General features: G+C 30.1%; 1 long non-coding RNA gene and 1 pseudogene across 2 annotated transcripts; one reads left to right on the plus strand and one right to left on the minus strand.

The window, feature by feature from the left end:
* Positions 1 to 112: 112 nt before the first annotated feature.
* LOC121126446 (luciferin sulfotransferase-like) lies at positions 113 to 5,598 on the minus strand (annotated as a pseudogene).
* An 8,946-nt stretch (positions 5,599 to 14,544) lies between these two features.
* LOC121126162 (uncharacterized) lies at positions 14,545 to 16,107 on the plus strand. Of its 2 annotated transcripts, XR_005866830.2 has the most exons (3): positions 14,633 to 14,801; positions 15,193 to 15,338; positions 15,449 to 16,107. It is a non-coding gene; the product is annotated as an uncharacterized lncRNA (long non-coding RNA). The 2 variants fall into 2 exon arrangements; XR_011782250.1 differs by having other exon boundaries at positions 14,545 to 15,338.
* Positions 16,108 to 16,945: the final 838 nt, after the last annotated feature.

Consider the following 16,945-nt stretch of genomic DNA (forward strand, 5'->3'; position numbering starts at 1 on the left):
TATAAGTGTATTCTACGATCATGAGGCGGAGGAGTCCGTTAAATAAATTATTACCCACTGATTATTTCAATAATGAAAACTTACTTTTTTCAAGCTGATTAACAATTATAAATAATTAATTAAACTTTATTTCAAATCATAGATAGGTTGCATCACTAGCAAATTTACAAATGTACCGTTTTTAACTGGATAATGTGTATTGCAATTTCTTCGTCTTGATTAATTCTTTGCATTATTTAATTACAGCGTTGATTATTCTAATTACCAACTATAGATTGATATAATTATTTTAATTTGATCTACTTTAATTACATGGTTATTATACATTTGTTAGTAATATAACTGTGGGCATTTGAACTTCATAATATGCGACAAAATACTTATATTTTAGTAATATGTATTAAAATTATTAATATATCGATCATCCATGGAATATTCAATTACTGCATTATCCTTATTCCAAGAACTGGAAATACCTTCATTTTAAAATTGTTCATCCCATTTTTTGGCTGCAACTTGTACACCAGTTAATCATTGAATGTAATTATCAGTGTCAGCTTTTTATAATATTCCACGAGGTTTTAATTGAATTATGTATTCAATTCATAGTTCATACGTAAATTTCAAACCCACTGTTTCAAACTTTTCTTTTTCCCAATCCTCAAAGCGTTGTATCATTTCTGGGCTGAAGCTCGTCTTCCAAGTTCCAATTTTTCCTTTATTGATAAACTGTCCATCACTTACATACATCTGAACGATTTAAAGATAAATATTTGCCTAAATAACTTTTTTTTCTGCAAAAATAATTACTTTACTAGCTAATCCTCGATTCACTGATGGATTTTCCTTCATTTTTTCAATGCTTAAATGTTCAATCAAACCAGATTTTGCATCCTTGTCCAATAGGGAAGTCCTAAAAAGTTTACCACCTTATCAATTACAGTTCCTAAATCCTTTTTCATCTCCTCGTAGGTTATAAAGAGGATATGCGGAAGATTTCGTTTCAAGTGGTATCCAATGATGTTCACATCGTGAGGTGTATAATAGCTGCAGTAAGAATCAACATGATATTACATGACTTTTCGGTTTATATCAGATCCATTTATTACCCACAGTTTCCAGAGAGAAATTGATCCAGATGTTCCTCAAGAGTACCTTGATAATTATCGAATATTCGATGATGGTTGTACATTGAAATACAGACATCTCTCGGGTTTCGAAGCATGTAAATCATCTGATAAAAATATATAATTATAAATAGATCAAACCTCAATTTAAATACAAAACACATTTCCGCGGTTCCCCACTTAAATTTAAAACCTTTTTCATGTGACGTCAGCATTGTTGATGTCGGGCATCTTGGGGACCTACCCAATCAAACTTTATAATTATAAAAACCTTTATTTTCATTATGGTTAAGGAAAATGGGAACTATTCTCATGCATTTTGATCTCAAAATGGAATAGACACTGGAATGTTCACTATCTATCAAAAATCTATCTCTCTAACTGGACGCTATTTCTAATATATATCATGTCCTATCCTACATTAAAAATTAAATCATTATGAACATTCTTATTTTCATAGTTTAAACAATAGATTAACCATTACAATTCAAAGAATAAGATATTTTTCTCTTATTATTCTACTTTGCTCGTCCCCAATCGATCCAAAACAAAATTAATTGAACAAATAATATAGTTATTTCATAGAGATTTTTGGAAGGCATTACTTTGATCTAAATTAAATATCAATGTTTCTCAGTTCGATAATCAAATCGGAAGAAAGAAAAGGGGATGGAGATGAGATGTTTTGGTTCAAGGTATAGTGAAAGGCTTGCAGAACCCTTTGTTCGATCATTTCCAATTTTGGATTAAATGTGTAGGGGGTAAGACTAAGGAAAATATAATTTGGTTCTTTGGTGAAGCGTCGAAGGAAACGACTAGGGAATATTATTTGAATGTGAGCATACATATAGCAAATGTCTGGTATTACATTAAGGTGTATTTTTTATTTTTTGAATTTTAAAATATGATTAAATATTTTACATATTTTCATATTGGTCCTAATTAAAATAAATTAACTTTATTACTACAAAACTTTGGAGAATTTTTTAGAGATTCAGATCCACTAGAACACCATTGCCGGATAATTACCCATCGTCCAATTTATTGATAATTGAATAAAAATATTCTTTTAAGAATGTAACTTCTCTTTTGTTATGCTTCAGTTTTGAGTTCCTAATAAACAATTCTTGATATACTGGTCCATTGAAATCTGAATACTTACTAAACCAATAAGTAATGAAGGTTGAGTTATTAAAATGGATAAATTTTCCGATATATTAAAGCATAAACAATTAGTTACAAAAAAACATACACAATTAGTTACAAAAAAACATACACAATTAGTTACAAAAAAACATAAACAAATCTGAGCTCTCTATCTTACATACTATTCGAGAAAATGACTCTTGAACGTGGTCGACGACTTTCCATTCCCGCTCTCAAAGCAGTTGTGCGTCTCCAGGACCACCTTCATTACCTCCAGCAAGTCTGTAACGTTGGGGAGGAAGAAAGGCTCTGTTAAAAAGGCCAAACTGAACCAAAAAGAGTTAAAGAAAACTTCCCAAACCAATTTTCTCAAGTTTATGATGGTCCATGCAAGAGATCTGGGGATTTCACACCAGAATTTCCAGACACCTATTAAAAAAAAGTGGGTAAAAAGAGCCTTTTGAGGGTGGAGAGGCCACATTTGACACCAACAATGAAGGAAACCCATCTTCTCTGTTGCAAGATTCTTATGAATAAGTCTTTTGAGATCTTTTGGCCCCTTTTAGCCTGGTGCCCAGCTCCTTGACTACACTTTTTGACTGCATGTCAAGGAGAAGGTCTGCAGTGTCCTCCATCCAAATACAGAGGGCCTCAATGCCACTGTAAACCAACATTGGGACCCCATGACATAGGACTACATTCTCAGCAGGTGTTAGGTCTTCTGGCGACGCCTGGAAGCCATCATTGCCGTTAAGGGCGTCTACATTAATGATTAAGAGAGCTCAGACACATATCTATTTATAGTATTTTTTTTTTTTGAAATTCTATTGTTAATTAATAAATTATATTTTGTTGAAGTTTAAAATTAGCCTTGAGTAATTGTACTGAATACAGATGTTAAATAGTCTTTTTTGATTTACTGGAGTTTGATCAAAATTTATTGTATATTTGTTAAATTTCTTACTTCAATGAAAAGGTCTAATGGAATAATGATTGCATTGATGTCTATGATTGATATTGGGTATGAAATTAGAGACCATTAAAAAGTATTCATGGCGTTACCTCACAAGCATAAAATTATACACTTTATTTTGTGATCAACTGTCGATTTTTACATATTTTCCACTTATCAGCGTTCTGAACGTTGATTGGTTGAATTTGAAACAGTTTTAATTAACTATTAAATAATTATTTATACTTGCATAGGGACTATTTAACGTCCGGCACGACTTATCTGTAAATGCAGGGCGCTAGTATTGGAGCAAGACACAATAGGATTTTTAAACTATGCTTATGACTTAACAAATTATGAAATGTAAAATGAAATCCAAACTTAAAGCAAAGATTATATCAAGTAAATTATACCACGGAGTAATTTGAATTTTTTGACAGAAATTCGACTTCCTCTTTGTCTTTAAAATTTGAGATTATGTCAGGTTTTGATTGGATAAAGGGCTCCCTAGAGGCTATTCTTGTACATCAACCACTCTCTATAGTTGGGAAGAGTTGGCCTATTAATAATAATTATCAACGGATGATTTTGAGCTTTTTCCCCAAGGATTTCTTTTTAAAAGAAAGATGATGAGTTACAATAAAGGTAAAAATGTGTTATGAAACCGCAAAAAAGGCCTTTTTAATGGACTGCATACCTTATTTTTGTTTTGTAGAATTTTTTGTGGAAGCATGTCAAAGCTTAAATGTGTTTTGATGAGCCTTGGAGACTTATTTCCATCTGCTATTCCAATGACATCCGTAGGTATAAGGGATTTTTGACATTTTAGAATAACTGAATTGATTCTACTCAAAATATATTCTATCAGTCATTAGCATTCCTCAGGGGCTCCACAAGGAAAGGGCTAGAGGGGCTGTAGCCCCGTCCCCAAATTAATGAATTTTTTATTCTTTCTAGAAAATTTCATATTTGATATTTAATCTAAACTTTCAATTTTTTTCAAAAAAATTAATAGCTATGGATTTTTAATCACTTCTTCCGAAATATTTAATATTTAAAATTTTTATATGAAATTTAATTGTATAATTTTTTTTCCAAATAATTTCACTTTTGTGAAAAGCTCTGGATTTTTGACATTTTTCTAAAAAATTAATTTTTTTGTGAGTATCTATGAATTTCCGAAATTTTTCTCCGAAAAATTAAATATTTAAAATTTATTTTCAAAAAGTTTATGTTTTAAAATTAATTTCAAAACTTTTTTTCCAAAAAATTAAATTTTTTGTGAATAGCTGTGAACTCTTGAAATTTTTTGTTTTGCAATTTGTTTTCTGAAAAATTTAATATTTGAAAAAAAAATTTAATTTTTGAAATTTTTCACAAAATAATTCATTATTCATAAATTTATGAATAGTTGTCAAGTTTTGTTTAAAAAATTTAATTTTTCAATTTTTTTTTCAGAATATTTGAAATTTCTTTTCTAAAATTTTATATTTGAAATTTAACTTTTGATATTTTTTAAAAAAATAATTCATAAATTTATGAACAGCTCTCGATTTTCTGATTTTTTTTGTGAATAACTGCGGATAATTGAAAATTTTCCCAAAATATTTAATTTTCAATTTTTTTTTTTCAGAATATTGGAAATTTCTTTTCTAAAAATTTAATATTTGAAATTTAACTTTTGATATTTTTTTGCAAAATAATTCTTTTCGATTTTTGGAATTTTTTTTCCAAAATATTTAATTTTTCTATCTTTTTAGGAAAAAATTTAACTTAGGGATATATTTAAAAATATTTAACCCCCCCAAAAAAAAAAAAAGAAGCTGTAGACGTCCTTGGTACTATTATTCATAAACTAAGTACTTACTCTAAATACGTCATTCGAACATCTAAATTTTCCTTGTGTGCTGTTTCATAGTCCAAATTATTCAAAAGACACCAAGTCAACTCACCCATCCATGTCGAACCTGTTCATTGTGAGAATCCGAATATTAATATAATCACTACTAATCAATCATTCCCTTACCAGATTTAATCTGTGAAGCAATCCAAACATCGTCCTCTCTTGTTTCGAAATGACGTATTTTCTCTGATATTTCCAGGAACGCTTTTGGCAAAATTTGATTATATTTTTTGTATCGAATCATGGGCTCTTCAAACAGAGTTGCCCTTCTCCAGGCATCTTGTTTGTCGTCTTCCATGACTTCATATTCTCCATAAATGGGATCTCTTTGTTCTGACGACATTGTTGGAAGAGAATGATGATGCTATTAATTGGACGCAGAGATATGTTTTGATAGATTTTGATAAATTATAATACGAGGTCAACACTCTCTTTTATCGTCTGAATACAGAAATAAAAATAATGTATATATATGGTGAACATGCAGTAGGCTTACTGTACTTGGAAGCTATGAAATATGTATTGAAGGAGGCAGAACAGGTTTTATCGTCTTTTTGAAGTTAAATTGAATGAGAGTACATAATATTTTATATTTGTTACTCTTCAATAGTGTATGAACATATTAAAAAATATATATTATCCAGAAGATTAGGGGTGTCCGCAGAATTAGATTTGGGGAGGGGGCATTTTTTTTTTTTTGGAAAAAAATTTCATAAAAAAAATTCCAAAAATCTATAGCTATTTATAAAAAATTATTAAATATTAAAATTTTCCAATAAAAAAGAATTAGAAATATTAAAATAAAAAATAAAAAAAAGAAATATTAAAATTTTTTGGGAATTTTTTTCAAAAATCAACAGTTATTCAGAAAAAAATATTAAAAATTAAATTTGTTTGAAATAAAATTCAAAATCCACAGCTATTCACAAAAAATACAATCTTTTGAAAAAAGATCAATAATTAAATTTCAAGTATGAAATTTTTTGCATCAAATTTCAAAAATTCACAGATTTCTTAAAAAATTCATAGATTTCTTCAAAAATTCACAGATTTCTTAGAAAATTCATAGATTTCTTCAAAAATTCACAGATTTCTTAACAAATTCATAGATTTCTTCAAAAATTCACAGATTTCTTCAAAAATTCACAGATTTCTTCAAAATTCACAGATTTCTTCAAAAATTCACAGATTTCTTCAAAAATTCACAGATTTCTTCATATATTTCAAAAATTCACAGATTTCTTCAAAAATTTCAAAGATTCACAGATTTCTTCAAAAATTTCAAAGATTCACAGATTTCTTCAAAAATTCATAGATTTCTTCAAAAATTTCAAGAACTCATAGATTTCTTCAAAAATTTCAAGAACTCATAGATTTCTTCAAAAATTTCAAGAACTCATAGATTTCTTCAAAAATTTCAAAAATTCACAGATTTTTTCAAAAATAAACTTTTTGAAAAAGAGTTCTACATAATAAATTTTTCGAAAAGAAGTTGTAAATCATAATTTTTTTAATAAAAGCAAAAAATTCCTTAATTAGGGGAGGGCTACGTCCCCTCCAGCTCAGCCCCTCTGGGATCCACTGAAGTTGGTGTTACTTTCTGTAGTCTGGACTAATATAAGTATAGATTGCTTGAGGGCGCGGGTGTCTCTCCTCTATGTGAGACGAATAATTATCATTCAGGGAGTTGAGTTACTTTGTCGAAATAGGGCGCCACTATCTCTCGCCTTATTTACCAACTTATATATTTCAGGTGCAAAAAAACAAACAAAAAAAAACTGCCAATGGAATATGGAATTAGTAAATAGAATCAAGTTTTAGAAATTGGTATGGAGTTTCGTTTGCATTTAAATTTGCGAAATAAAAATTGATATTAAACTAAAATATATGTCAGTTTCTGAATAGTTTTTTAATTTTTTTCAATTTTTCTCTTTTTTATTTATAAATCGTCAATTTTCATTTTTTTAAAGAAAAAATACACAAAACATGCTTTTTGCACAAAAAATAGACAATATTGTGTATTTTAAATTTCTGGAACATTTTATTACATAATTTTTGCAATATTTGCAAAAATGAACCAATTATCTAGTGTAATTATTATTATTATTTTTTTTCAACATTATTTATTTGGTTTATATATTACTGTGAACATACACATATAAATAAACCCGAGCCATTATAATTTATACTTAATGGTCCAGGGTAGAATTTCGACAAATATTCTAAAAAATAATCTGTAAAAAACAAGAGTAGACATGCAAATTACAATAATGATAAATATTTTTTTAAATGTCTTAACACCCCTTTTTAAAATACTTCTATGATTCCGTGAAGTTGATGGAAGGTACCAAATTTCTTCTCCCGCAAAATTCCATGACTCACATCCTGATTTAGAAATTTTCATTCTGAGAGAGACATAGCGGGTTGAAGCTGCCCAGATGCTACCTCTCAACTCATCCTCCCGAATAGGCTAATAGTTAGTTAGTCGGCTGGTGATGAGGGATTTACAATTAAGAATTGCAAAGTCGAGAGCCCTTGTTACATCAGAAGTTCGCCCCTTTTTCTTTGAAATTCCAAAAAGAACAAGACCTTTAACATATTTTTGATCCCTATTCGTCAGCCCTTTTAGATTTATGGGTACAAAATATTTAAGGATATAGATGACAGGGCAGACCACAAACACATGAAGTGTGTTATTTTATAGTTTTCCATAGTCCTTGTAGGGCCTAGTATATTTAATACAATCTGTGGAGATCTGAATATGAATAATATTTTGAAGAATTAACAAGTGGAAATCATATTCTACATCGTTGAGCAATTTTTCCAGATTTAAATTATGAACTGTTAAAATATCTTGTGGGATTGCGTGTTCTTCTAAAATTGAGGGGTCCTTTGAATTTCTAGAGAAGAACTTTTTATTTCTATTTGGTCGAATTATATCAATGGTTGAGTCATTTCTAAATGCAGGAGTGAGCATTCAAATTGTCTCAAAGATGAACCCCAAACTGGAGAGATTAAAGATGTAATTTTGTTGCTCAGATTATTCTCCATCATAAGCCAAATGTAGGGTTCTCGGTTCGTTATATTTCTTCTCCATTCCACTGCAGGATTTCTTGAACTATCCACAAAATTTTCGGAGTAAATTTGAATGCTTTTATCTATTTTTTTGCAAAATTAGTGAAAAAAAAGTTTGTTGCAATTATCTTTGCTAATTTCGATTTGGGGATTTTTCTAAGTAAATAAAAAATGGACTTCTTATCTAGACAATTTTTTAGATTAGTATATATTGGTATGTTATTTGATGCTTAGAACACGATTTTTTAATATTCATAATAATACTGCTAAGGTTACAAGAGGCAATAATAAGTGTGTTTTTTTTTAGGGGGGAGGGGGAGGGGGTATTTGTGACGATGATAAATGGTCATAATTATTAGGATCTTTTTCGACAAGAACGAAACATTCACATCATAACTATTACGTCAAGTGTATACACTTTTTGCAATTTACGACATGATCATCATCGACTTTGATGATTTTTAGTGAACTGGCTGTCTTTTCTATATGAAATAAGAGATTGTGTGAAATATTAGGGTTCTATAACTCACCTGGCCCGTTCTAGGTCTGCTGAAAGTTGGGCCTAATCTACAACTAAATTTTCAAACTGAAATATACTTAAAGAAGTATCCTAATTTATTTTAATAATCAACAGAAAAGATGTATATTATATATAATACGAGTTTAAATATAGAACAATAATACCAATATGCTATAAAAGTGGCTCTATATACTCTAAATAATGCTCTTGTTGGAAGTGATCCCATCAAGATCCCACTCTGAATTTTAAATATGTTTGAAAGCATATACCTATACATGTTCTACGAAAATTAAAACAAAATCGGTTCAGCTCCTTCGTAGGGGCGACATTTTGAAGGCCGAGCCAGGGCACACAACTTTTATTTTTGATTAAAATAAGATTTTGAGTTAATATAAGTCGAAGTTAGTTTCTTTTTAGCCTCTTTTGACGTAATTTTTGTAAAAAAAATCGAGGAACTACGAGCGGAATAATGACCTTTTGAACAAATCTGGTACAACGCATTAGGCCTAACTTTGAGTGGGCCTAGAACGACATGGGGGAGTCACGGAAACCTAATATTTCACATACTCTCTTACTTCCTAGAGAAATGCAAGCTCACACAAAATCATCAAAATCGTTGATGGTCATGCCGTGAGGCTGTGTACACTTGTACAAGTATTTTCTGAATATTTTTTTTTAATTTCTCAATTAATTTGACCTTTTTCAATGTGATTTCCCTCTTGCCCCAAGCAACGCCGGGTAACCCTTTACTAGTTGTCCATATTTGCAGTACAGTACGAATTCAAACTAAAAAATAAATTGAATTGATATTTGGGATAAACTCTATTCAGTTGTGATTCGAGCGGTATATGCATTAAGGACACTAATTGACTCTTATCAAGGAAACATTTTACTTAAAGAGGGTGTCGAAGCGGTGTGAACTATAGGAGGATTGAACACAAGAGTTACAATGGAGGATTTGCGGGTGCATCATGAGAAATTTCTTTGTTCCTCACTGTATTTTCCATTCAATTTTGCTTTATATAACTCTTCACTTGAATAATATATATATAGGATGATTCGATACAAGATATTTATATGCAAAAGCAGAATAGAATATGTTCTCCAGACAAAAGAGAGACTGAAAGTTTCCAGCTTATATAATTATCCATAGACACCCTACATCTCAAACTCCACCATACAAATTGAATAGATATAACTTTGATTAAAATGAGTTATTTCTGCGTTATATACATCAATAACACTTATCAATGAAATAGTGTTCTTAGAGTAGGAGACAAGCAGAGTGGACTTAAAGAGAAAAAATCTCAAGAACTTCAATGAAGGACCAGTGGATGAGACCGCTTTCTGTTCCTCATTGGACCTTTTAGTTGATTATTCTGCCGTTTTATTGAAATCCATAGTTCATATATGTAGAAGTTTTTGATTATTCCGTAGAAGATCTGGAGGAATGTATGAATTCTTGAGGATAGATGTAATTATTCACGAGGTCAGAAGTCAATATCACAGATCTTGATGTGAAGGGGCATCTAAACAAGAACGAAATCCTAAAATAGGTTGGCCAATATTAGTACATATAAAATTTAGTTGAAGTTATTTATTCCCATTCAGTGAAACAGGGAGACACGTGAAACTTTCCCGCCTCCAACAACCTCTACATGAGAAGAAAGGCACCTGGAACCATATAACCTGGGATAAGGGTAGTGTTAGCGACTAACTTTGACTCTTTTCCCACATACGAGCAACCAAGCATATGCCCGATCCTCCAAATAATGTTCCATTGAGAGCTTGAATATTGTGAAAGCAGTTGGTGCATGGAGCGCAGTACAACAGCTCTGGAAAAAAACAGAAAACCCTTAATTTGGGGGCGGGGGGAGCTACAACAAGAAAAAAATCAATAGCTATTCAAAGAAAATTAAATTTTTTAAGAAAAATTTCCAAAATTAATTTTTTTGATGTTTTTTTTATAAATTCATAGCTATTCCCATAAAATTAATAAAAATTCTAATATTGAATTTTTTAGAAGAATTTAAAATATACTATTTCTTGAAAATATTTACGAAAAACATTCAGAAAAAATCATGGTGGGGGGGGGGGAAATCAAATATTACTTTTTTTTTTTTTTTTTTTTCAAAAATCCATAGTTATTGATACAAAATGAAACTTGTGGGAAAAAAGTTCAAAAACCCGTCAAAAAGAAAAAAAAAGGGATATTAAATTGTTTTCTCTACTGCATAATTTGCCTTATTGACAAAAAAAAAATCTAGACAAAACAGAAAAACATCTATTAGAAAAATTTATAATAGTACGTTTTATAGCCAATATAAGTACTATCGAGTCATTTGAGTCCATATACTTTGAATATAGGTTTAATTTATGGCCATAGGTAGTTATTAGTTACATTTCGTAAATAACTGTTTTGTATATAAATAAAATATTTGGAATATAAGATATTTAACTAGATAAACAAGAAAATAAATGGGTCAAAATTAAATCTATTTCTATTACATTCATAATACATACAATATCTCACTGAAATTTTACAATTTTCTCTGAGACCTTGCCTATATTCACAAGTCTAATTAATGAACTAGCACGGCCAGTGGCTATGCTCTACCCAATATAATAATTTAAACTTTAGACGTGTTTGTGATTGTATGAACTATTGAGCACGTTTGAAATTTGTAAAGTATACTTATAAATTAGTTAACTTAATAAGTTTCATAAATTAATAGTACTTAATACCTATAATTTATAACCATTTAGAAAATAACTTGACGAATACACAATATAAGCCTTAGATTATAAATACATAAGTTTTGTTTACATAAATTATAACAATTTTTGTGGTCAGAGTAGGTACAAATTCTTCCGACTCTGCAGCCCTGGTAAAAAGCCTGTTCCAGAGTGAAAATCTTTTCATCACTAAATACAATGTTGGGAGCCGTGTTTGAAGAACGGCATTGCTTCTCTCAAGTCTTTGAGCCTTGACCTTGCTTGACAGGTGATGTTTCCTCTTCAATTTGTAGGAATACATCCCAAGGTTATCTCGGTCATTGTGCTTGCACCTATGTAGAAATCCATTGATATCTTGGGAAAGTTTATCCTTGCCTTGACTTCATTGACGACTCCGGGCGTCCCTTTTGATATTAGCCTGCTTGATCTGGGTATATCCTTGATATGTTGAGTCTCTTCATACCTCTTAACGGTTCTCTTGATGAGCATAGGGTTGACCCCTAGGTTCTTCAGGTTCCTCAAGATGGCTGGTTGAGATTTGCCCTTCAGATCCTCATTGATTATAGCCCCTCTCTTGGCTTCATTAGTGGTCAACAAAACTGTTTTGATCTATTTTTGACGCAATTAGAGTTTAAGCATAATATATTGCAACCTTACATATATAATCATGTAAAGTTAATTTAATAGGACATTCTGCGGACCCTGTATTAGCTACAATAAATATTTCAACTTAATTCCATGGCAAAAATTTGAGTTTTTGTAGGTTATTAAATCCAGTGGTTCTCAAATGGTGGTATTGGAGTACTTGGAGGCACTCCAAGGGGTGCCTGAGATTTTGAAAGAATATTTTACAAGTGATTAATAACTCAAGGGGGGTCTGTAGCCCCTCCCAAACAAATGATTTTTTTTTATTAAAAATATATATATATATATTTTTTTTTTCAAAAAATGGAATACTTGAAATTTAATTTAATTTTCTATGAATATCTATGGATTTCTAATTTTTTAAGCCAAAAAATTTAATATTTAAAATTTGTTTCCAAAAAACTTTATAATTAATTTTTTTTTTCAAATTTTTTTATTCTTTTGTTAACAATTGTGGATTTTGAATTATTTTCCAAAAAAATCTTAATTTTTCTAAACAATTAAGGATTTTTGAAACTTTTTTCCAAAAAAAATATTTTATTGTAAATATCTGTTGATTTTGAATATGAATTTTTAGATTTCTTTTAAAATTTTTTTTCCAAAAACCATGTTACCCTACAAAATATAATGCCGGGGACGCGCCTCTCACTGAAACTAAAAATACTTTTTGCTGTTGAGGGAGTATTGAGTTAAATAATTATTTTACATGTGGTAGATCACTAAAAAAAGGTTGAAAATCCCTGTTTTATACAATTAATTGAGGTATAGATTTCTATAGAAGTATATACATTATGTTATAATAAATATCTGAGAAGGGGTTTCCGGATAACTCCTTAAATACGCTGAACTATTTTAATGAATATCGAACATCAATATTTAAAAAGATTAATTATATCAAATTTTTAATTTAGGGGAAAACCCATATATTTTTTTAAACTGTCATAAGTTTCACACTTTACAAGATAATTCAACAACGCCGGGGCAACATGACATAGGTAGTTGTTACCTAAGACAAATAATTCCAGAGTATTTTTGATGTAGTCCAATAATTAACAGCCATTTATTGGTGTTTTCGAAACTAATCAAAAGTAGGATACTTGAGACAACAGGGGAGGAAACATGCAAAAACTGCCATTTGTTAGATTCAAGCATTTATTTTACTTTTTATTATAGTTTGTCAGCATAAAGTAAATACTTGTCCTTACATATACCTATAAGATAAACAAATAAAACATTTACAGAAATAAAGGATAGTTAATAATAAGATTAATACAATATATATTTTTTACTATTTACTGTGATTGATAATTAAAGGTCTAACATTAAATTACAAAAATTAAATATAATATATGTATTTATATATATATATATAATAAAAATGGAGTGTAGCAAGTCTCACCCATAGTGTTGGACTCAGAATCAATGATGTGAACTGAATATTGACACTAATAATATATTACGAGAATGTTAATTAAATGAACAACACTCTAGGCTATGACATTTAATAAAATGAAATAAAAATCTCATGCTTTATTAATAGAAATATATATCAATAAACACTTAGCGTAAATGTTTACTTTTTGTGTCAAAAATTTCAATGTCGAAATGATCTATAAGTGCAAGTATTAGGCAAGCCGGATTGTATGTTGATTTGATAAACAAAGGAAGACATTTAATTGTATAAGAACCGAGTGGTTAGATAACTATACATTTTAAAAGCTATTGTCAGAGTAGCCTGTCTCCTCTGTAACAGGTATCCTCACTCTCCCCTATAGATCATTTCAACATTACAAAAGTCAAATAGAATCATCCCAAATCTTCTCAAGTAATATCAAATACATATTCGTAATGAAAAGTATCAAAATACTGACATAGACGCATATCATTCATATCTCATATTTGATGACGGATAATGTGGAAATTCCAAACTTTGTATCACGCCATGATTAATACTTTTGAAAGTTATACGTTTTACCTAAAGAGACTCAAAGGAGTGTTAAGGACTAGGGAAAAATTATTGGAAGGGTTAATTGGATAGAAGGTTGAGCAGATCCCAGATGAAACAATAAATAATAATTATTATTCTTAATAAAATTTAGATAAATAAATAACGAAGACAAGTAATGACGTCAAGAGAAGTCCAATACAACACAAATAACTACGTCATTAAGTTAAATTAATAAATACATTTGTATGAGCCTGCCCGTTCCATGGACGCAGGGGGAGGGAGGGGGGTGGAGGTATTTGGACACAAAATGCTAGTGGTGGATTTGTCTGTCTGTCAAATGATTTAAAAATTTAAATAAATAATGTTATTTATAATTTATGTTAGTTTTTATATAAATCGAATGTAAAAGTACCTAATTTATTCTGAAAGAATAATTGAAACACCCAAAAACCCGAATATATATATCAGTACAACGCAAAATAAAATTTTATGTTGGATAAAAAAAAGTTTAAGTTCTTCAGAATTATTCCTGAATAGATATTGTGTATGGTGATACTCTCACAGATGCAGCTGCTTTGAGTTTGTACTCACACATGAATTGTTATGTATTGTCTTTTATATACTTTTAGCTCATGACGTAGGGATTTGTTTTAAATAGATAGTAATGTACCTTTTGTTTTACGAGTTTATATATTTTAATAGTTATGTCTATGTACATCCTTTTAAGTGTAATCCCTTATAGAATATATGTATGTTTTAGTGTATGATTGTACCCCCAATCCAAAGGTTTTCTTATTGGCTTTACTCCGGTCCCTTACTTCCGTCTGTTGGTGTTGTTCGAAGAACATTACATGAACCACTTTAAAAGGGAAAATTCCGTAAATCAAATCAAATCTTTACAATTTGTCGGGTATTTAACGGATACTTGGGCACCCGTATCCATAAGAAAATTAATTGTATTTATATTGTCTTTAATTAATAAGAAATTTGAAGGATTATTTAATGCCTCAGTCCCATGTCACCGAGGGCAATGTAGTTTTTTTTAAATTAATGAATTAAAATGACAATCAGAACCAGAGCTCACAGTTGCATCCAAACCAAATTTTGAATGATAATAAAATACTTTTTTAAATTTTGCAGATGTTGAGGTCTTCGAAAAAGCTCCACTAGGTATCTTCTTAATCAAAGATGCGACAGTGGGAGAAGATGATGGATCCTCGACAGTAGAAATGGAAGTGTTTATGACTTCCTTTGCAGCCGTACTCATATCTGCTAAATTCTTAGTCGTAAGTGTTGATTGTACTCTCAAATATCCTTGTTGTTCCTTTGGAGCCTTCCTTATTAGTGCCTCTTTAATCCAACTTTCACGTAAATCCTTTATGTATTCTTCATCCAGAAGACGTTCAACCTCAACTTTTACATCCATGCTCGAGAGTCCAGAAGTATCAACCATCATGTCGACTACTCTTTTTATCCTTGCGGAAGATGACATCCCATATTGGACTAATATGGATGTCTTCACTCCCTCATAAGTGAGATGCTCCTCACTAATAGGAATAATATTGAAAACATCACCCGGCAATGTTGACGCCATAAGACCATATTTAACTTGGGTACGACAAATCCCCCTCAACGCAAAATCAAGTTCAATTCTCCGTAATCAGTTCTCAACATCCTAAGAACAGAATCTAGGAAGGCGGAGTTCCGCAACGGCCATTGCTGAATTCGCGTCTTCCGTTTGAATCGACCATGCTTGTTTTTGGGGAGACACAGGTGGTGAAGTTTGATTTCGGGGCATTTTTCGAATCACGTTGGGGTCACCAATGTAAAGTATCTAAATTTCAAATATCTACTGATTATATTCCAGATAAATAATAATAATAACCAGAAGAAGAAGAAGAAGTGATCAACTTGATTAAATCAAACTTCAACAATCAATAATAGTAAATATTAAAAAATCAAGAGATTTCTATGTAACTAAACCAAGTTTATGATTAATCAATTTTTTTTTTTTTTATTTTTTCTTATTCACAAATAAAAAGTTTATTATATTAACCTTTGTAAATTAAATCCTGATCAACCCCTTGTCAATAAGCTAATCTGCCCCTAACTTTCCTTAAAGGGAAGATCGCTTAATACATGCACTAACTACAAAACAACTTTAGAATTACTTTACCTCTAAATTAATTAGTATCCTGCGTCATATCCAATGCTTCAATAGAATGCTCATAAGTGTTCATTTGAATTGGTGCAATCCAAGATGAATTAACTGGTTAATGCAATCTTCCATTTATGTTACTACCTAAAAAATGATTGATCAGATATGAATTCTCATAAGTGTTCATCCAAGACGAATTTACTGGGTAGTACAATCTTCCCTTCACTTCTTATTTTTAATAGTAGATAGAGATAGAAGAAAACAAAAACTGTTGCTAGGCAGCCAAAACGGAGGAGGAAGAACGAAATGTTTCTTTTTGTATATATCAGATGAATTAAACAAAAAAAAAGTGTTATAAACTTTCAATATAATAGCAACATATATACATCAAAAATTTTCAAAGAAAATTGCAAAAAAACTTTTTTGCAACAATTTCGCAGAAATAGTAGAAAATATAATGTATTGGAATTATAAAAAAGCACACAGACATAGATGCAACAACTTTATTGTTCATCAATTTTTTTGCACATGAAAAAAAAAAGGTGTAATTTTCACCCATTTCTTATTTTTCCCATAACTTATTTGATTTTGAATAAATTTAGAGAAAATCCTGAGTCGTATATATTTTATTTTTTTGAGACGCTAGTTACTTTTAAATTTATAACTCAACCCTCTATCTAGTCGCTTTGAGCTAAAACAAAACAGTTTTTTCTGTTTTGGGTTTATAATAAGCCC

The sequence above is a fragment of the Lepeophtheirus salmonis genome, chromosome 11, assembly GCF_016086655.4.
Source record: "Lepeophtheirus salmonis chromosome 11, UVic_Lsal_1.4, whole genome shotgun sequence".
NCBI classification, from domain to species: domain Eukaryota; kingdom Metazoa; phylum Arthropoda; class Copepoda; order Siphonostomatoida; family Caligidae; genus Lepeophtheirus; species Lepeophtheirus salmonis.